Genomic DNA, 23937 nt, shown 5'->3' on the forward strand with positions numbered 1-23937 from the left:
GGTTTAGATAAGTGTACGGATTAGTTAATGAGGAAAGACAAATAAACATCATGAACGAGGGCCAAGAATTGAAAGCTAGGCTGTCGCTTAGAAGAGATAGAACCAGAAATCAGGTCGAAGTCACAATTATCAATATCGATAATGGGCTTCGTGCAACTCAAATGGACGTTGCTGAGTTGGAAGCAAATTTGAACATTCTTCTTAAGTTGGAAGAATCATTAGAGAATTTAAATGACTCTTTAGAAGAATACATACCGATGGCAAACCTGGCTGAAGAGGAAGGAAAAAATCTTGATATAGCCGCTAGGATCATCTCAGCCAAATCAAAGGCGATGCGCGCGATACGAATGGCTGATACGGTAGCAGCGCAGGCAAGCTCTGCGGGAAGCAGTCCGGTCCGTCACGGGGCGAGTCAAGGGATAGTGAAACTGCCAAAACTAACAATGGGAACTTTTAACGGGGACGTTGAAAATTGGAAAGGTTTTTGGAGTACTTTTGAATCCGCGGTACATAATAACGCGTCGCTTACGAATACGGACAAGTTTAATTACTTAAAAGGATGCCTTGAAGGAATCGCGCTAAAAGCTATTAAAGGATTATCTTTGAATGATGAAACCTACGACTATGCGGTAAACAAGTTAAAAGAGCGGTTCGGCCGAGTCGATCATATTGTCGGGAAACATATGAACAATTTAATGGACTTGAGTCCAGTTACTAAAACTTCGGATGTAGCTGGATTACGAAAATTTTATGATGATGTAGAAGTACAAATTAGAAGTTTGGAAGCTTTAGGCCAAACACCTGAATCATATGAATCACTTCTATGGCGTATAATGATGAGAAATTTACCTGCGGACTTAAGAGTGGAATTCAGCCGTGAAATAGACAGTGACACGCCAAGCGCGAATAATATTTTAACATTCTTAAGGAAAGAAGTAGAATGTCGGGAACGAGCTTTCGCGCTGGGACCAACCTCGAGCCATGAAACGCGCGGTCAGTTTCGTTCGCGTTACGAACAGTTAGAATACGAACGTTCACGTACTTATCGACAGCGCAATGAAAAATCTAAAGGGTTGCCGTCAGCCGCCTCTTTAGCAGTTTGTGCAGAAAGGAAAATGGACTGTTGCTATTGTGGCAATTCCAATCACCCTCCAGAAGAATGTCCGAAGGTATCTTCTGTCAAGGATCGACGCGCTCTTCTCCGAAAAAAGGGAAGGTGTTTTATATGTACTACGAAAAAACATATAGCTAAATATTGCTCGAATAAAAAGGAGTGTTCGCGCTGTAATCGCTTACATCACGTATCTGTTTGCGACGAAGAGGAAGCCGATAACTCTGAAAATATGGAAGCTACTAACCCTACTACTCCGAAAGAGGTCGTTCAGTGCTCTACAGTGTTGAAACAAGAAGGAGAGCCGAAAAATATAGTGTTACAAACGGCTAGCGCTATCATTTCTCAACAAGGAGATACAACGGAAGGACCAGATTATCAGGTTAGATGTTTTTTCGATGGAGGCAGTACGAGAACGTACATTAGAGAAGATATTGTTCATAAATTGGGATTGGAATTTACTGGTCAAGAAACGCTTACTGAATATAAGTTTCAAGACACTGAGGGAACAGTTAATACAATGAACAAAGTCAAATTCCTCTTAAGGAATGTGCATGATGCTAAGCAAGAGATAGAAATAGAAGCGCTGGTGGTTTCAGATATTTGCAACGCCACGATTAACGTACCCAAAGAAGAAACGTTGCTAGAATTGAAAAATAAAGGAATAAAGCTAGCGGACACGGGAAAGAAGTTACCAAATGGTCACGAAGCTAAAATTGGAGTTTTAATTGGTAGCGACTGGTTTTGGGCACTAGCCACAACAAGAGTAGAGCGCCTATCTGGAAGACTGGCTGCTGTGGAGACCATTCTTGGATGGACTCTTCATGGTCTGGCTTCTACGTCAATTTCTGACATTGTTGTTGCACACTCATCAGTAACTATGACAGCAATTAGCTTGGAAGAGAAAATCTCTAACCAAATCAAAGCGTTTTGGGAACTAGACGCTATAGGGATCAAGGACAAGGGAAGCGACCCTATAGAGGAAACGGAAAATGAAATCGTTCGAAAATTTGAAGAAACGATTTCTTATCAGAACGGGCGTTATGAAGTATGCCTTCCATGGAAAGAGAATCAAGGCTCTCTGATGGACAATAAAACTGTAGCGCACCGCCGAACCCAAAACTTATTTAAGAAGTTTAGAGAAGATCCCGTATTGCATCATGATTACAAGGCAATTATGAATGAACAACTCGAAGCTGGTATTATTGAACGTGCAACAGAAGAGCCAAGAATTGGCAATCCAGTATACTACCTACCACATCGCGCCGTTATCAGAAATGCAAGCGAAAAAACACGTGTTCGCGTTGTATTCGACGCGTCTTCCAAGGCTAAGGGAGCCACATCCCTAAATGACTGTCTTCACGTCGGCAAGAACTATAACCCAGAGCTTTTGGATCTTATAGTCAAATTCCGCAAACATCGAGTAGCATTTACGGCGGACATAGAAAAAGCCTTTCTTCAGATCTTGTTAAAACCGGAAGACAGAGACGCGCAGCGATTTTTGTGGAGAAATGGAGCACCAAGTGATACGACGGAACCATTTGAAGAATATCGTATTACTCGGGTAGCGTTTGGGGTTTCCTCAAGCCCTTTTCTTTTGTCTGCTACCATAAGGTACCATCTGGATCAACACCAATCAGAAAGACCAGAAATATGCGATGCGATCCGTGAAGGTCTTTATGTTGATGACCTCATATCTGGCGGCGATGACACCAAAGAGGCTTTTGAACTGTCGAAGGGAAGTGATGAAATTATGAGTAAGGCCGGGATGAAGTTACGGAAGTGGAAAACCAACTCAAGCGAACTGAAAACCCTATGGGGGCAAACATTCGAGGGCCAGGAAGAGTTCGTCTTGACCAATCCAAGAAATCTGGAAACCACGATCTTGGGTTTAAAATGGATACCCGATCTTGACCATCTAACCTTTGACGTATCCTCCTTGCTTGAGTTTCTAACCGAGAAACGTAATACAAAACGATTTGTACTACAAGCAATAGCAAGGGTTTTTGACCCACTTGGGCTATTATCTCCTTTCACCGTGAGGGGAAAGTTCCTCTTTCAGGAACTCTGGCAGAGAGGAGTTGAGTGGGATCAACCCTTGGATGACGATTTGAAGAAACTCTTTGAGAATTGGTGTAACGAACTGCCATACCTTCGTAACTTGAAAATCCCAAGGTATTTCTACCAAGAAAGAATTGAAGGTTCGTCAATAGTAGAGACGGAACTTGCTTGCTTTTGCGATGCAAGCGAGAAAGGGTATGCCGCAGTGGTATATCTCAGATACCGAACCTTCGATGGACACATTGGAACGACCTTGGTAGCCGCAAAAAGCAGAATTGCACCACTTAGAAAGACCAATTCTACTGACAAGAAAAGGAAAAAACCAACGATTACTCTTCCAAAGCTTGAATTAACTGCAGCACTTCTAGGAGCAAGGCTAACGAATCACCTACAAAGGAATGACTTTGCTAAGGAGAAGCCAAAGTTGTCTATGTGGACCGACAGCAATGTTGCATTGGGTTGGATAAGACAGTCTCCAAGCAAATACCTACCGTACGTTAGCAACCGAGTAAGTGAGATCCAAAGTCTCACAAATCCAGATACTTGGAGACACTGTAGGGGAGTAAATAATCCTGCAGACCTCCCAACAAGAGGAAAAAGGGCAGATGAACTGCTAGAATCAAGGCTATGGTGGGAGGGACCATCGTTTCTGAAAAGCAACGAAGATTGGAAAACAGAAACTCAAAGGACTTTCGGTTATCCAAAAGAATGCGAAGAAGAACTACGACCAGCGTTCAGAGAAACGTACCAAGGAGCCTGTGTTTCTGGAGAAGAAATCGAACCCCTTCTTAATCTGGAAAGGGTCAGTACTTTTACGAAAGCACTGCGGACGATAGCCTGGATGCACCGCTTTGTAGGGAACGTCAGAGCACGAGCTACTGGCAAGGCCGATAAGGCACAAATGGGAACATTGGATGCGGAAGAATTGAATCAAGCTGAAAAGTACCTTATCAAAACTGCACAATTGGAAGACTTTGGAACTGACATCGGAAAAATAAAAAATAATCTAGAACTGGCAAAGGACTCTAAATTACATAAATTAGATCCCTTTTTGGATAAAGATGGATTACTCTGTGTTGGTGGGAGACTAGAACATTCCGAATTTACATACAGAGAGAAACATCCTTGGATTTTAGCGCCTTCAAGCAGATTGTCAGTTTTGATAATCGACTACTGCCACCAAACGACAATGCATGGAGGTCAAGGCATGACACTGACACACCTGAGGGAAAAGTTCTGGATTCCTAGAGCACGTCAAGTGGTTAAAACTAGAATAAATGGTTGCCTCATTTGCCGGAAATTAGCCATGAAACCTGGAAAACAAACCGAAGCAATACTTCCTGCCGATAGAATACAACGTTCAAGACCTTTTGAAGTGACAGGAGTGGATTTTGCAGGCCCGCTATACACAAAAACTGGAAAGACAACGACTGAAAAATCCTATATCGCGCTTTTTACTTGCGCCGTCACACGAGCGACTCACCTTGAACTGGTATCTAATCTCACAACAGAACGATTTCTTCAAGCATTCAGACAATTCGCGGCCCGAAGAGGAATGCCAAGAACCATTTATAGCGATAATGCTCTAACGTTTAAAAAAGCTTCGGCAGATTTGCAAGAACTTTGGAAAAGGATCCGTCACCCAGAAGTATTGAATTTTGTAGCTGAAGCCAGAATAACTTGGAAATTTATTATTGAAAGGGGAGCCTGGTGGGGAGGCTGGTATGAGAGAATGGTCGGATTAACGAAAACAGCACTAAAAAAGGTTTTAGGAAAGGCTAAACTAGATAAGGACGAAATGAGAACCTTATTAGCGGAGGTCGAAGCATTCCTAAATTCAAGACCGCTTACTTTTACCTATAACGAAAAGGATGAACCTTGTCCTTTAACACCGGCTCATTTTATCATTGGAGAGCGGTTGACTTCGCTGCCATCAAGAAAATTTCCAACGGGTGACGTCATCCCATCGTCACAAAAAGAATTAACTAAGCGCTTGAAATATCAGCAAATTCTCCTAGAACGCACTTGGCAAAGATGGCATAAGGAATATTTGTTAGAGCTTCGAAACACAAATGAAAGAAAAACAATGAAAAGGGGCACGATGTACAAGGTCGACGATTTTGTCATGATCCAAGAGGACAAAACACCACGAATGTTTTGGAAAACTGGATTAATTAAAGAACTGTTCATCGGACGCGACGGAATAGTTAGATCATGCAGTGTGAGATTATCGAATGGGACTATATTGAAGCGTCCCATCCAATTAATATACAAGCTAGAATTAAATGCTAATGATTAAACTGATTAATGAACTTAGTTAAGTTCATGGTGGGAGTGTGATGTAGAGGGGAATAAGGAATTTTGGAATTTTGTTATTTTGGTACATTTTTAAAGGTACATGTACGCGTGTTGACTTACTCTCCCTCTAGAAGTATTGTGTCCCCTGTCCTTTGTTAACTAGCCGATCGAAAGGTAGTGGAATTTTTAGATATTCTGTATACGGGCTAGAGGAGGGAAGGGATTGCACCATTAAAAGTAAACGCTTTTGGGGGTAACTAGAAAAAGGGGTAATCTTAAAAACATGAGAGGGAGAGTCAGTTCTATCGTGGATATCTTGGAGAGAAAACGTGTACGGTCTACGGGAAATAATTTTTGGGAATAAAGTTTATAATTTTGTTTGTTTACGACGGAGTTGTTTTTTTGCGTACGGCTCTAAGACAATTAATCTGCTACAAACGTTGCTTTGATTTTTTTTCTAAGAAACTAGAAATATGGGATGAGTTTTATTGTTATGTAGAAACTAAACACTAAATTTAGTATCTGTGTATGAAATATCTGCATGATGTTATATTTTTTGAAAACCTAACCTTTTTTTTAGCAACTTTCAAATTAAAAATTAACATATCACGCTTATTAAATGGTTAATCATTTAGCTCTGGAACAGTTAAGTACGTACTTAACGGACTTAATGGCTGCATCCCAATTACCTTCAGAAGAACTCAAAGAAAACACTTCTAATAAACCCTTTTACTGATATCAACCGCGTACAGTTTGCCAAATCAAATTAAAACAAAAAACAAATTTAACTAGTTATAAAATCGTAAATCCCTCTAGCTCAGTTTCATATATAGGTCTGTAGATCAGTTATACAGATTTTTTCCCCATCGACAGTATCGCGAATTTCCAGACAAAACAAGCTGTCTGGTAAGGTAAGTAAGCTTCTGGTAGAGCCTTAGGTGACAGTGAGAGGAGAGGAGTAGTACGGATGAAGTTGATTTGGTATTGGGAGGATTCCACTCATCTTGTCAGAACAGAACAGAACGTTCAAAGAGTGCTGGATTATTTATATATACGCAATTTTTATGAGCAAGATTCCGGAGAAAGAGTTGCTGCTTGAAATATTTTAGACTTTTATGGTCGATCTCTTTTCCTGCAACCTCCTTCTCCATGGATGGAACCTATGTTCTACTATTGCTCGTTGCACCGCGGGGCAGATGTTGCCATAAATAGTCCCCAATCCCTAGATCCTCTCTCTCTCTCTCTCCCTTATTTTTTTCTATCTGGTCTTGGTCTTCCTATATGAAGACGTGCAACCTTGGAACTCTTACATCTTCAACCTGATTTAAATGGGACTGTTTACCCCTTCCAAGATTGAATATATACCAAGAAACCTTCCCTTTGCCCATGGCGACTGCTTAACCACCGTTGCGTTTCTCTCTTTCTGGGGCTGCCTCGGTTTTTCCGATATATTTTTCCTTATATACATTTTTTTGGTGGGTACTAGCTGTAATAGTGTTCTATTTAGATCAGTTCGTAAATGCAACGAAAGTAAAGCTAACACTTGCTTAAATCACGTTATAATGTCGGTTTTAATACAGCTTCAATTGTGTGGAAATTTCGTTGTGAGATCGAATACATTTTTTTCCTATGAGCATCTACCATAGACAAGAAAATGCAGTTTGGGGCATGTGAAACCTTTTCGCGCGCGTTTTGAACCGTGTTACGACCATAGCGACATCTGGCGACGATATTCAAGCTGCCTTCAAAACGAGCTGAAGTGTTTACCGATTTCACCGCGACTTCTGTGAAAAAACCATTGAAGACTTCACAATATTGTTCATAATTTCGAACAAAGAAAGAGAGGCTAAAACTGCCTCCATCTTACTTTTTTCTGCGCATGCGCTGTAGGCTGTTTATAAATAACGAGAGAGAGTGCAGAGACTTCTGTAGAGTGTTACTGAGAGGGGAGGAGCTACTTGGACGTGACGTCAATATTGGTATGTCCTGAGCTGGCGACTTAATCCCAATATGGTCGCCAAAACCGAGGTAAGAGATAGGATGTTGTGACGTCACGAGAAAGTTCGTGTTAGCAGACTATACGAGCTAGTATACCTCCATACATTTGAAACTGCACTCACGTCTCAAATATTTTAACTTCAACGTAATCGAACTATAACCTTCGCATACCAAATGTCCCTACGCAATATTACTAGTCTAGACTTTCTGTAGTTCATGTCTTTGTCGACTTGCAAGCTGCATTTACTTTGACTGTCTCTACATCAGTAACTTTCAGAGGATAGTTTTCTTTTTTTCTGGTAGACTATGTGTTTTTCTATAAGAGAAGTATACTATCTCTCTCTCCTCGATTTAGCATTTGCGCCCGCGGCTTGCCTTTATAGACCACTCCATTGCGAGAGAAAGAGAAAAAGACCTAGGCTTAACCTAAACTGTACAATATACCCATCCCATATTCTAAAATAATGCTGGATTGTTATAGTGATGACCGCTCGACCCCCTCCCCCTTTACAAAAGTACGTTATGTTTCTCCATTGTTTAGTACGGTTTCTTTTTTAGCATGCAACATATATTTGAAAACTCCAGGGAGAGTTAAAATGGAAATCACATGATATTTTTTATAAGGGACCTTATAGTCTACGAGAAATTGGATTGATTTCACAAGATAAGTATTTTTTTACTAAGTGGAATATGGTTTAGATAAATTATACATACAGGGTGTTTCTGATAAGTCTGAAATATAAATTAAGGGGGATGTTTTTTTCTTTGGGAAATCAATTGGGAGTCGACTTAAATGTAACTTCTATCTCCATTTTGTTTACCACAAGGGACACTGTTTTCAAATTAAGATTGTACATAGTATTTTAGTAAAAGTCGAAATCAAACTCTTTACTATCCATAATTTCATAAATGGTATAGAATAATGCTGACCTCACGTATCACCTCGCAAACTGAAGTTGATGATAAATATAATTAACTAAGTTATCAGCCAAAAAAAATAATAATAAAATAAAAACCCCCATATTCGTGGGTAGGACTCGATCACGATCGTCTATGTAAGTTCAAACTCATCTTTACCAAGAAAAAAACCACCACCTTTGATTGGCATTTTTGGCTTACGTCATAGGCTATGGGTATCTTATAACTTAACCATATTGAAATTCATCATTGCATCTGTGAACCCCCCAAATGTTTTGTAATAAATTTTTGTTCGCACCTTTCGAGTATTATGGTAAAAGGACGTGCATGGTACGTGGTATTAATTATTGGTTCCGGGTTCAAGTATCTCTTCAAAAAAACCCTCGTGATGATTATTAAAACAAATCGATTAGATACCATGCACCATCCATATCCGTAATACCATCTCACCATCGCATCGCATCGCACCAGTCTTTGGGTGTCTAAAGAGATAGTTTTTTCTCTTTATCCATTAACACCAATAGACCAATTTAATTCTAAATTCGGTGTACAGTACTTCAAACCATGGATATACTTTAAAAATATAAACCCACGTCATTACTATAAAGGCAACACTTGAAAGACGCCGAGAAGTAAACCAAAAAGGTCCACATTGAAGCCATTACCGTGTGTATATGTATAAGCAACCGGAATAGTTTTCTTTAAAACTTATTGTTTTCCAAACAGGCTCAAGTTAATACGCGATATACTATTGGTTCTAGAGCAAATTGCGACGCGTTTTTAAAAAGAGAAACGATGGTGGTGGTACTTTCGGTTGGTATCGGCCAATCTAACATTTTTCTCTTAAGGTACAAATAGGTTTTTTTTCCTTTTTGGCAAAAGGGTCTTCTTTTTTTCTTTTTCTATTTTTCAGTATATTATTTTTTTATGTTCCTATATAGCTAAATTGTTAAATCGATAAGTTATATATATCGTACGCATTAACCAACCGGTTCTCCTGCTAAAATAATAGGTTCTCAAAGCTATATATATAAGAGAACGTTCTTTGTCTCGGTTTGCACTTAGTTGTCGAGTTCAGTGATCACCCCTATTTGAAAGAATCTCTCCCAAATCGATTTAATCATAATATTTTTTTTTCTTCTGACGTATTCCTAAATCAAATATTTTTTCTGCCTTACACAGATTATGGTTAAGTAATGTTAACATTCAAAAGTGTGTGTAGATGTGTTTTTGCGTTTGCTAATTCGAAATTTTCTCGTGCGATTTCTACCGAAAGATTTATGTGAATATTTCAAACGATTTCCCTAGAATTTCGTGGATTAATTTCGAAGGATTTCGTTTATTAATTCCCTAGGATTTCGTGGATTAATTTGCCAAGGATTTCGTGGATTAATTTGCCAAGGATTTCGTGGATTAATTTGCCAAGGATTTCGTGGATTAATTTCCCAAGGATTTCGTGGATTAATTTCCCAAGGATTTCGCGATAAATTTCAATGTTTCTTGAAAGATATGAAGAAAATATCCGTTAATATTTCTGGATTTATTCAAACATTTGAAAAATATCCGATTTGTGACTTCTTACTAGATTTCAAAATATTACTGGAAATAATCTTATTTTCTGTACATCTATAGGGCATTGTAATTTGGAAAAATCAACCCATATAACCTACACGTGTACAACAAAAGATGCATCTGACTCCCTTACAAGTCGGACGCAAACAGAAAATAAGCAATAAGTATCATTTACTAGAAATAACGATAAGTGAGTGAGAGATTTTCCGAGGTACACTAGCTATACGGTATCGTATATAGACTATGTTACCATTCTATCCTTTAGTAGCTTCTAAGGATAAACCCAAAAATAACTACCAAGGCCCAAAACACTAAGGAGTCTTTTTCTTACTAAAGGTTATTTTTTATATAAATATCAGTGGATACGGGCAATGCCAAAAAAGGGCCACCAGAGTTGGCAACCAACGCGAGAAGTCGTGACCCCTTATAGTTCAACGTAGAAAAGGGTACATTTCCCATAGAAAAAACGTTGTTTCCTCACCCTTTCTAAGACTGTATAACTCCATCCCAATGTCGGAAGATATATCGAAAATGATAGGGTGGAAAACGTTTCGCGTGCCAAACGGATTTTTCAAGATGAAATGAAACCATAAACAAAGGCGCAACTGATGTACAATACATCTTAACTATACTACCCTTTGAATGTGGTATATTCTCAAGGTGGGAATGGGTTTTAGCAGATCGGAAGAGGAAAGTCTCTTTGGGTGAAGGAGCGAATCGATCCTGGATTCCTCCACCCCCATCCTCTCTCTCTCTCCTCTTCCATCTCGGGCTAGCTCTCCATCCTCCGGTCGGGATGAGGTCTGAGGAAGATTGCTGATTTGGAAAACACAAAATGACACCGGACCAACCGGATCGAGCTAGAGAAGGAACAGTTAGCTAAAGAGTGGCGGTGCGGTGCCGTGAGAAAGAGAGAGAAGGGAAAGTGGCAAGGAGTGACCTCTGACCCTTAGGAAACCGTTTGGAAAAATCGCTGTCGGATACAATACATTGCATGCGTGGATGGATACACCCCGAGGTTTTTAAGAACCGCTCAAAATTAATGGCTGAAAAAAAAGACCCTATTTTGATAAGGAATTTCGAAGTGTGGTGAATTATATAATTTCAAACTAAACCAAGATCTTAACTACCCACCCTATTAGAGTGTTTAAGACACGCAGATAAGACCTGAACATATTATAAACAGAATAAATGGCCGCCTTTTCCAAAATATTACTAAATTGGATATTTTTTAAACCCAAATTATTGCTAATTAATCTGTTAATTGCTACCTTTACAACAATATTGCTTATTTTCAGATTCTTTCTACCTTAGAAAGTGGAGCTCATTGAACCATTTCGGTTTATCGATGGTGGTGTGTTCAGGTAAGATTAGGTTTAGGTTAGGTTAGGTTAGACCCGGTTCAATGGGGTCTTCTGGCATAATAAACTTACACCAAAAACCTGTACGCCGACGTGTGCAGACATTCTGAACTTTAATTTCGTTAAGTTTAAATTATTGGTACGAACGAGTTAAGCCTAATTTGAAAATGCAAAATTTAAAAAGCACGTGCGATTTCTTTTTTCTTGCGACAAACTTGAAAGACACGATTGCACCGTTTTTCACGAGACTTTTTCGTACACGTTTTGTTTTCTTATTTACATCGAAACGAAACCACTTTAAATAATCAAACCTTATCAATACCACGACCAAAAAACAAAACCACGACCAAAAAACAAAACGTTCAGAATGTAAATATATTCAGTTTCAAACAACAATTTTAGGAGGGAGAGAGAGGCAAGAAAAAACACAATTTACCTGCATAACAATCCCTTGTTTGTATACGTATAACAAATCACGCAATATTCTAATCAACAACCATCCATTAGCCCTTTACTAATAATATTTAACTTGGAAGAATCGATTTAATATAAAACCATCTCTTAAACTGCAAAACCCTAAATTAAAACCGAGCCACGTGTCTCTTGAAAAATGTGCAGACACCGAAGTGAAGCGGGGTAAATGACTGAGTACTAGCTGACTTTCATCTCCTACATTTTCTTTTTTTTTTTAATAAATCTGTCTAAGATATAATCATCAATTCATTCTTAGATTGCGTGAACTATTTTTTACTTTAAGATGGTTTTTATTACTAATAAATCCGCGCCTAACTCTAGCCTCTGGTGCATTTTAACAATGAGGAAATTTATATAATCTCCATAAAGAAAGTTTCAGGAGATGAAAAAAAAAAAAAAATTGGAGAAATTGAGGACAGGGGAATTGATACTAGCGCCAAGGGGTACAATACTATGATGGAATTAAAATTCGGAATCGAGGGTTTGAAGTAAGTCAAATTAAAAATCACAAAAGTATAATTAAAAGCCAAATAAAATCTATAATAAACACCCTGCTATATAAGGTGTTCGCGAGAGTCCTACATCTAACATTTTGTCCTATAACAGTCACCCTAAAAAAGCAATGAACATTGGAGTCTTTAGGGATGACCCCCTCAAATTTAAGTAAGAAACCATGCTAATTCAATTAAGGGGCCATCCTCAAAACATCATCCAATGTTTGTAGCTTTGTTTGCGATGTCCTTTAGAGTGGCATAATGTCGTAGAAGTTACATTTTCAACTCAAAATTGATTTCCCATAGAACCATCCCGTTGTACTTCGTAAATACAACACGTTTTTGGAACATCTATATAATCAATAGTAAAGATCCCCTCGTGTTCTAGCTAGTCCTATATATAGGACGGCGGCCGATGCGCCGGATTAGATTCTGGCTGGTTAAGTATCCAACGGTTTTTTTTCTTCTTCATCACTATCTGACTCCTTTTCTAATCTGGAAGATCTTTTTAAGTTTGGTAGAGGGGGGTGGGCATTCGCCCACCCGTCTTCTCGCTAATGACATAAAGTGGAATCTATTAAGGCACGGGTGGCTAGCCACAAAAACCTGTCTACTTCGATTGGCATTAATCAAAAAACGTGGAGCTGACACCTAGCTACATTTATCTTGTTACCCGAGAGTTAACGTCTCCGGATCTTCTACCATCCATACTCCTTTTTCTTCCTTATTACACAACCTACAGCTGTACATGTATATCTATCTTAGCAAAGGCTTAGGTATAATATACCCAGGAGGTTTTTGGTCTATCTCTAGGCATATACGCGTTTAATCCTGATACAGAGTTACATTGTAGGCTTAGGCTTAAGGTTACGTGCTAAATTGAAAGTTAAATCATGGACAAATAAGTAATTGTTCGCAATTCAGGGAGATTAGTCTGCTTTGAAGACAGTGCTTCATTTCAATTCGTTGACCTTGATATTCCAGAAAAAATCCTTATTTACACCCCGAAACGTGACTCGGCACGCCTAAGTTCTGAGAAATTTAGAATAATAACATTGATCTACCAGAATTCTACTAACTCACAAAATCGACAGAATGTCCAGTTTAATTGCATTTATCGTCTGTTTTGTTTATAATATTCATGAAGTAATTAACTACAACCTAGGTACAGAGAGAGCGAGTATATCGGTTCAGTTCAGTTCTTACTTTCAATAAAGAGGGCTGATGAAATTTATTATTCGTATAAATTGGATAAATCCTAAAAATTTACAGAAACCTAACATGGATTCAACCAAAGGTTAAAATTCCAAAAAAACTAAAAGCCCGGATCCGGCAAGTTAATACTATACTGCTTGGACCTTAATTATTTTTGATACAATTATATCAAACGGCAAATTACAAGGATAAAGGTCTAGTCTTTGAGCGGCTTAGATTACCCCACATTCTCTCACATAATTTCCCATAGAAAATTGAAACACCAATGCGCTCTGGGACTACACCATATGATATGTATTATTTCTACCAAATATCATCGTTATTTCGAAACTGTTCACTGAAGAAAAGAAAATTCTAACAAGCCTTAGAATGTCTTAGAAAAGGGGTAAAAGGGGTACACTTAGCGTTAGAAAAAAAAAGAAGAATTTTGGGACTGAATGAAGGGCGGGCGGGCGGGCGGGCGAGCTTAGCGAGGCGTGTTATCGCGTAGCCCGGGGCAATGCGGAGTAGATGGGCCCACCCTCTCCGCCCCAGTACATAAGCCGCCGGGACACAGTACATACTCTTCGATTCTGGAACCCCTCCACGGAACTGCATGCACCACCTAGTGCTCCGTAGAAGGACCCGAGCGCGCTTTCATCGTCGTCGAGAGCGGATATGGAAAAGGAAAATCTAGCCGAGGTCAGCAAAAATCCAAATCTGTACTTAGGAAGGAGGCCCAGCTTTTAGAGTGGCGCAGCTAGTAGCTCCGAGTCGCATCTCGTGCCATAATGGCTAGCGTCTGCATAATTTCTCAACCCCAGTTCCAATACCGGAGAATCTACTTCTACTCGAGATATACAACTTGTACTCAATGTATATCCATCCACTCTCTCTCGACTAGCTAGCTCCATCATTCCGTGGAATATGCATGCTATATTCCAACGTTCAGGGTTGCTAGAGAAATTGTTGATTAATCTTTCTCAACGCACAGTTTTTTTACGGTTTTGGCATCCATTTTGTAAAATGGCCACTTAGTAACTACTTAAGAGTAGCTTCCCTGCCAAACTAATTTCAGTTTAATAGGTAAAGCGATTTGGGACGGGAAAATTGATGGTTAATCTTCTCAAGTGCATGGACACTTTGAAGTTTACGTTTCTGGCTGCCATTTTGTAAGATGGCCACTGATTTAAAAAATTCCTTGGTAAGTATTTACTACTTCATAAGAGTAAAGTCTGTACGAAATTGCAGTTTCCTACGTAAAGCGGTTTGGACTGGGTTTTGATTATGAGTCAGTCAGGAGTCAAGACACAAAAACTTATCCTGATTTTCTTCAAACCGATTCAACTAAGGTACAGTAGTTAAAAAACAAGCTGAATCAGAACAATTGAACTCTGACTCCTCTATGAAATCAAGCTCAAACTCAATGTTAAGCTTGAATCAACCATCTTATCCGCGAACCATGTTTGATTCGACTCGAGCCGCGAACACTCCTTTTAAAACTTTTCAGGGGCCTCGAGACTTCAGTTAGTCCTTAAGAGACTTAACAGCGCAAGGAGAAAAGAGACGGGGAGTTAGCGCCGGGTACAGTATAGTTTTCAGGGCCAAAAATGAGAGACTTTACTGCACGCTGCAGTCAGCTTACAGACACTGCATGCGTGTCATAAGTTCATAAGATATGTTCACCATAAGTTTGTTAATCTCTGGTAACTTAGAAACTGGAGCTTGTAATTTTGAAGTGAATGAGGTAGGTCGTAGATTCGAGGTAAAGCGAGGGAGGCCTGGTGAGGCGCTGCTGTCAAATTTGGGCTTAGCAATGCAGACTAAATAGGACCTAGATGGAACTTGGTCCTGCATGCAAAATTAACCACCGAGTGTAGGACTTCAATTCTCGCTTGTCGTTTTCGAACTAGCTCCCTAGCATTGTGAAGTATAGGTAGTGTCATACTTATGGAATATCTTATGATGTGTGTACTAAAAAGAATATTTCTAAGCTAAAACTCTGCATGGGCATTCATTGGCCCACCCGGCAGGCCGGCCGGCGGCCACTGCACCCGTGCACCGACTCTTTTAGTTTCACATTTTTAAACACCCTCAACTTTAAAAAGGAAAAGCTCCAGCTCGCCCCCATTTAAAAATCGACCGCCGGGACTCGTTCGCATTTCCGTCGACGCGCCTTCATTTTTATGTCATACAGATTTAATGAGAACGGATACCCATACATACATACCCGAGAAAGACAATCAATCGATGGCCTAAATTGATTAAAATTGATCAATGCTTTAAGCATTCCTTAAGTTATTGGTATAATTGACCACTATTAAGTTAAACTGCTTTTTAGTTGATTGGTACTAAGAAAAACTCGAGTAGGTAATCACTACCAGTATTATCATGACGCAAACATTTTTATAAAGGCAATATGATCAATTACTTTTCATTCAATAGTAGTTAAAATTAAAACTAAATCTTCGATAGAGTAATTGCACCGAGTATTATAAGGAAACATTGGAATTTATCATTATTAACAATAGGGTAACTTTTAAAAATTTTTGCAAGGAGTATATAGAACAGAAATTCCGGTACGGTCGTCTGTCAGGCGTTTCTGTTTCAATGTTCTCTTAGGCTTTCTTATATAATTTGAAAGGGATTAAAGACGTCTTTACCCCCTAAGGGGGGGTGTACAGGGGAAGGTGTTTTATTAAAGGATGAAAAAAATAAAAAATAAAATAAAATGGTGGGAAGGGGTGAAGGCATGCATTTCTCTAGAAGATTCAAGTGGTCCCGCCAAAAAAGAACCTCAAAGAAAGCTTTCTCTCTTTTCACGCGAAGTAAAACGTGCGCAGTCAAACTTCTTAAGTGTAGAGTTTCATCTTTCTCTCCTTCTCCCTCTTCGTCATCCTCACTTGCCCCAAAGAAATATTCGAGTGGGAGTTTCCAGATGAGAGAGGAAAAAAAATTCAAACTGATGAAAAAAAAATTTTATATATATACTATATATGAGAGTACGAGATTAACGTGCTATAGATGAACCCAGAAAATGTTGGGGTTTTTTTTTTATTTTGGATAAATTTCATCGCCTGGAAAGTGATAGACATCCATAATTGGAGGAAGAAAGTTTTATACTGGAGTGGTATAATAGTTTAGGGTCCATTCGCGGCTGTTTAAAATTCCCAGCATGCTTTTCGCGGTTGCATCATTGAGTGCAGCCATCTCTTGGTGCGGGCAATATTTTTTCTAGATTAGTCAAGTGGAAATAGTAGTTCTTGTTACTATAACCAGGTGGCACAGGTCACAGGTCTAAAACCGGGGTATTATGGTAAATTTTACGGCCACGCGTCGGGAGGGCCTTCTCGTATTTGAGCTATAAATTCAGTATACCACACCAGAATAAACTTACATCCTCCAAGGATATAGTTAGTATATGGTCTTTCGTAAAATTGACCTTCTTGGTTCTCGTTAATACACTTATTTTCTATTTTATAAAATTTTAAAATTATTTACTTCAAATTATGGACGTTTGTATAAGGTAAATCCGATTATTAAAGCCAAAATTCGGACTTAAATTCTGTACACACTCGAATAATCCGGAACAATATATATATTTTTTTTTTTCAAATAACTTTAGACTTTCTTTCCAATATTCAATATTTATGAATATCCAAAACAAAGGTAGCCATAGTTTTCCCACAAAATCCACTTAGATACGTTGATAAAATAGCTACACAATAATTCCAAAAAGCTGTATACATTCCTGATATTAACTAAAAATCAGCGGCGGAAAGAATAGACCGTTCCATATAGTAGATTATTTCCTAGGCACGATCTACATAATCCCAAAGAAAAAAAAAAAAGATTTATTTTTAATGCATTATGGAAACCCTGCCTGCAAATTGCCTTTGAAATATTATATCATGTATAACACAACGTGCATTGAATATTTAATTTTCCCCCAAAAAAATAAAAAAAATTCTTATAATCTCAAAAATTTTTGCTTTCATGAATATAAAGATTAGAACATCTTTCATGAACAATAAAAATTCCACGATCTTTGTTCATAAAAAAAAAAAAGATAAAAATTCTTTAAACAAATTTGTAAAAAAGTTATAATTACGAGTTAAAATAAAAATGTATAATTAAAAACCTAACCCTATTTAATTACTTTGAACTCTTTTCTTTTTTAGTCATGACAGTCTAAACAGAATAAAAAAAGAAATGTCTGGAAGAAGTTGGGTCGGGAAATTGGGTAAGAAATTAGTAATTTTAGGTAAAGAAAAAAAAACCTGTTATTTTAATAAATTGACGGCGCCGGTATACCGTGAAATTGCATATTTCCTTAATTTAAAATTAAAATTCTAATTCGAATTTTTATCTTGGGAAAAAAATGCGGTCGTATTGGGGAAGAGGGGAAAGGGTTAACAATATCATTGACTTATACAATATATTCATAGTTTTATTTTAATATTTTAATTTGAATATTTTTAATTATATTGATATTTTAAATTAAGATATTTTTAAATATATTTTGGGGTTGTTTAATGTTTTAATTTTAATATATATAGTTATTTATTTTTTAATTATATTGATATTTGAAATTAAGATATTTTTGGTTTTTTTTAACAAAAGCTTATAATATTGCCATATTAATTAACAATATACAGGGTGTTTCTGATCTGATGAGTCTGGTATAAATTAAGTGGGATGTTCTTTGGGAAATCAATTTTGAGTCGAAAATGTAACTTCTATTTCCGTTTTGTTTACCACAAGGGACACTGTTTCAAATCGAGTTAAAATTGTACTAAGTATTTTACGGATGACCCCTTAAATTAAATTAGAAATCATTGTCTTAAGAAATGGGGGGGAGGGGAGGAAATTTCCCTAGCCCCTTTTAAAGCGCATGCGCACTATTTATTAATATTAATACCACTTCATGTTTTGAACTTCTAGGCGTAAAATTGTCTCATCACGGACGGGATAGCAAAAAAATAAATATTTTAATATTTTTAGCTAAATATGGAATTTTTGAGAAATATTTAAATGAGTCGAAATAAATTCTCACGGAATGTTTTTTTTTTTAAAAATATATAATATTAAGGGAAACTCTTCGTGACGTAAAAGCACCTGCTAGGAGCAAAGGGGATTTTTTATTTTTTCACTGAGGAATACAGCTAAAAGAGAAGAGACTCTTGTTTACACAGAATTTTACACGATTTTCAAATCGGATTTCGTGCTGTTTTCAATTAGCGAGGGAACAGTCTCGCACCGTCCACACTAGCTAGCTCTTTCGCCTCGTGGGAAAAATTAAGTATACGAAATTTCCCTAAAATGAATGTCACTACACCCAACCAACATACGTGGTATGAGTGTGGCTTAGCTATTCCATTAGCTGAATTCAATGCTGTAGTATGATTCTACTAAATAAGGTGTTTTACTACTGAATTATAACTAAGCCTTGTTTTAAATTAAAGAATTGCTAGAGCTTTCGTAATGGGAATACATTGGGTGAATTTTATTCGCCAGTTCCGAACGGTTCGGGATTTTCACTAGAACTGCCTAGTGACGTCACAAATAATCCTGAACTGTTCGGAAGCGCTTGACCTGCGCTAATATCTTTTCTAAGAACACATCTTATAACTTTCTCGTCGTTAGACATTTTTAGCAAGATAAGCCTCGGTCTTGGGCTCATAGCAGACGATAAATAGTGAAAACAATTGTAGTTCTTAAACAGTTCTTACTATCGTTTTATGAGTTCTGAACCGATTCGGAATTCAAAGTTCTGGCGACGGTTCGAAATTACTACTTCAGTAGATCTAGTTCCGAACGGTTCAGGAATGGCGAATAAAATTCACCTAATAATAATATTCATTAAGCCTTGGTTTACATTTTAACTAAAATGTGGTTTCATTTAATGTTACGTGGTTAGTGAATAGGACAAGGAAAAATGTTTGCATACCAGTGTCGTGTCTCTAATGTCCAAACCACTCTCTTCCAAATTTACTAAAGAAGTCTGAAAATATTTTTTCTTATTTGGTGTTTTTTTTAGTTTTTGGTCCGATGCAATGAAGCGAGAGAACTGCAAGAAAAGCAAGCACACCCTGAAGCCGATTGCGGAATCTCAGCTCTCAGAACGAGAGAGAAAATCTAAAAATATAGTCCGTTACGTCTTTTTAAAGTTAAAACCAAACCAGACATCTTTAGAGAAACATACACGTGTACTTTATAGGCTGGAAGAGAAAATTGGCGGGAAAGTTTATAAGAGAAAGAAAAGCGCGGGAAAAGTAGACCTATAAGCGAAATTTGCGCGCTTTTCAACTTAGCGGGATTACGGTTTTCTCTGTACAAAAAAAGAAACGCCTCGTGTTTATACAAGCGTGGAAGCAAAGCAAAAACCTCCAGTTCAAACCGGAGGAATTCCAGAAACATTTTCACCATACGTTATTTCGATTTAAGCCTCGCGCCAGATTTTAACCGTATTAAACAATGTAATCATTTTAACAGCGCACGTGCTTGGCGCGAGGTTCCATTAAAAAAGTCTATGGAGCATGCATCCTCGCCTGTCTCGGAATTAAGATCCCGGCTTTGCCAAAATATACACGCCTTAGTCCATACAGCTACGCCGAACTAAGCTAATGATAGAATTAGACTAGTTAAGACATAAAGGCAACTAGTTTAAATTGTATTCGGCAATGAGAATGGATGAACGATAAGTTACTAAAGACAGAGGGGATGACGCTCTTAGGCTCGCAACAAAATAGGGGGTGTTACAATGAATTAACTCCAATTCTCTCCAGAAAATTTAACTGATTCGTAACCTTACACACTAGAAATTTACAGTGCTTCAAATACTCATATGTTAAGTTCTCTTTTTACTAATTTATGAAGAATTGTTTGATATTCCCCGACCATTCCCTAAATATTTAGACCAAATCTCAAACTCCCCGACGATTTTTTGAACATTTAGGTTTATTCACAAAGCCCCTGTAATTTCCCTGAATATTTAGACCAAATCCCAAATTCCCCGACATTTTCCTGAATTTCAATTTCAATTTATTACAAATTCATGCTTACAATATTTACGACCTCATCCCAAAATCCCCTTTACATTCCCTTTATCATTTACGACCTCATCCCAAAATCCCCTTGCCATTTCCCTGAACATTTACGACCACATCCCAAAATCCCCTTGACATTGCCTTTAGCATTTACGACCACATCCCAAAATCCACTTTTTCCTGACCAACCAAGGCTCATTACCGCAGACTCCTTTATCAGCGCACCGAGTCAATATTCATAAAAAATTAACGCCAGACATAACAAACCAACACACAAACGCTGAAATAAAATTAAGGCGGGCAAATTGTAGCACCATCCCGAGATAAAAAATAAATAAGTTAATAAATAAATACCCAAAAAAAAGTAAATACAGTATCCCTTTATACGACGCGTAGAGACTAGAGAGACACGAAGCTTCGGAACCACCACCGCACCACGAACGTAAAAGTCTGTTATATCTGACGTGCCAAATCTGCATTCCACATTACAATCCCCTGTTCCCCCAAATGTACATAGTTACAACAGAACATCCCCATAGTCTAGATTTATAACACCTAGATTATCTTTTCTTAATTCCTTTCTTGAAGATAGAAACCCCCGGAGCGGCGTGACATCACCACCATCACCATCCGTACCATCCTTTCAAATGGGGTGGAAAAACGTACAGTGGGCGCGCGTGACACACCGGAATACAAAATGTTCTCGATTACATCTATGGAACTTGGAGAAAGTTTATTTTTAAAACGTAGGTGCGAACGGGAGTGGAAAATTTAATTTGACATTTTTTTAAAAAAAAAGGTAGGCTAGGCCTAGACTCAGCATACGAGTGAAAATTTTATGTGACAAAAGATGTCTTTAAATGTATCTTTTTCTTGTCCTTTAAAGCTAAGAGTTTTCTTGAAATTTTCAAGAGCGCCTTTAAAATTGTGTATGGGATCAAAATTAAATTAATCAACTATTAACAACCGAATAATGAATCAATTTAACCCATATCCCATAATAAAAAAAATCCGAATGTCTGTAACCACCAGAAGGGGATAATAGAAGAAGGGTGACACTCTGTATCCTCTTAATACTTTAGTTATGTAACATGATTCTTCCCAGGGTCATGCCCTTTTAGTTGGCTTTCCCTCTCATCAAACTTCAGATGGGTAGCTATCGCACCGTGATGGGGTGAATTCTATAACTGTTGGGTATTTACTAAATCCTCAGCAATCAACCCATGCACAAACCTTGATTGTCTTGACGTGGATGGGACAAAAATCCTGCACAAGCGTATGCATGCGCCTTGACAAATAATTAAGCAGCGCTAATAGATATAGTAATGATTAGAAAACTATTTACATGGCGTATGTAATTCGGTTGGTTTAGTAAATTAACCTTGCTATAATAAATGTAAAATGATGTTGGGATGAAGAATCATGTTGCAATTACCTATACCCGTTTTGTGGTAGCTGGTACACTTCTCTCGAAGAGAGGTAGTATTATATACTTTTACTATAACCCATAACCTTAAAAGTGGGGGCGTATTACTCAATGCGTCGCCAATAATTCGATAGTCTATAGAAACTCGAGATAAATAAATTTCAGTGGCCCTAAAGCAATCTATACCCAGACAATTTCTGTATGTGGTTTCATTTTTGAAAGAAATGTTCCAGATATAAAATATAAAAAACATTCTCTCATTTCTAGCCTATTTCGCGTCGGTTAGGAATAATGTTTTTTTTTTAACCCTTTACATTCTCAAGTACCTACTCAAATTATGCCAAAACCGGCCACCATGTATGGTGAAAGCGATCCCCTAAAAAAACGGCTTAGTCCACGTATTTTTCTACATTCTTTAAGAGTCATAAATATAATTCTATACCTTAAAAAAAAGGGTTAAACCCTGCTCCCCTAGTTTTTTTCTTTACATAACTATTTACCCCAGACAGGAGACTTGGCGAAGAAAAAAATAAATGGTAACTTTCAAAGGTGGTGCAAAAGAATTAAGATTAGGCAAATTTCTTTTTTTTTAAAACGGTTTTGTCTAGTTTAAATTCTTATATATTTGATTTTCGTTTTTTTTTGATAAGCAAAAGTTAAGGGTTTTTGAAAAAAAAGTTTAAAAAGGAAAGGCCTTGACATTAGAAATTAATGGAGAAATGGGATTGGGGCGAATACCTTAATCAAAATGTAATTTTATATATTATATTCAAAAGATAAAAATACCTGGCTTCTATATTTGATTTTGAGTGAAGTTAAACTTTAGTTCTTCATGAGTTAATTAAAATATGTATATATTTTAATTTTTAAATTAGTTCATTTAGAGAATTAATATTTAATAAAATACTTTAGAAATTTTTGAAGGGCGAGTCTAATAAAATAATATGAAAAACATTCACGCTTCAATAAATTTTTGGATTAATTTAAATTTAAGCAGGATTTAAATGATTGAATTATATTCTCTTGAAAATTCGCTATTTTTACTGGACACAAATATTTTAACTAAAAAAAAATAATAACTTGTAAGCGAATAAATAATTTTAAGAAAAATTTCTTCTCACCTTTGAAATTCAAATTTGTAGTTTGTAGTTTTTTCAAATACTTTTTTTTTATAAATAAACACAAGAAAAAATGTTGGGTAACAAAATAACGCCAAAAAAACGCAAAAACGAACGAAAAACTTAATAAATAAATAAATAAATAAACAAAAATAACACCAAGAAAACTTGAACGCGGTTGGTTCTGTGTTAATTTTTCGATGGGTCGTCAACGCGTTTGGCAAGAAAAAAACTTAGGAACTACGCGTTGCTATTATTAACGAAATGGCAAAGTACTTTATTTCTCAGGCCCGTATAGATTAAGAGAGTTCTCCGTAGACCAGACCGTTCGCTTGAATGGGGCTTTAGCTTTCACAACCTATGGTTATGAAACGATTGAACGCCAACAGCGCCTCGCGACGGTAGCTTTCGAAACTCTTAGGATAGCAACAGAGGCAGCACTCGGAAAGTAAGTATGGCCTACCCCAGACATCGCTACATAAAAAAACCGTACCATTTCGCTAAGATGGATAAAAACTTTCTCGAAGCAAAAAAGAGGCAATCGACCTCAGATACGCCCAAAGTAAGACTGACTTAGTTGAGACTTGAGAAAGAGAGAGAGAGACTTAAGACTTACGAAAAGCCGCGCTGCTGATGTTATAGGGTTTGGTTTTTTGGTCTGAGGTTCGTGTAGTGGTCCGAAGAAGTCTCCATTGTTAAAACTAGTCATTATTCTAATATCATTAAACCCTCAGGGCCTATCCTAACGATTTAAAATATATATATAAGAGAGAAAGAGAGAAGGGAAATAAAAGGATGAAGTTAAGAAAATTATTCTGTGCTGCTGCTGCTGCTGGGGAGAGAGAAAAGATATACATGTCTAT

General features: G+C 37.5%; 1 protein-coding gene across 2 annotated transcripts in view; it reads right to left on the reverse strand.

The window, feature by feature from the left end:
* The window catches only part of LOC149709904 (uncharacterized), a 380702-nt gene that overhangs the window by 257019 nt on the left and 99746 nt on the right, over positions 1-23937 (reverse strand). The window lies entirely within an intron of this gene.

The sequence above is a fragment of the Phalangium opilio genome, unplaced genomic scaffold, assembly GCF_054372755.1.
Source record: "Phalangium opilio isolate 3A_F unplaced genomic scaffold, DU_Popi_V2 ptg000011l_1, whole genome shotgun sequence".
NCBI classification, from domain to species: domain Eukaryota; kingdom Metazoa; phylum Arthropoda; class Arachnida; order Opiliones; family Phalangiidae; genus Phalangium; species Phalangium opilio.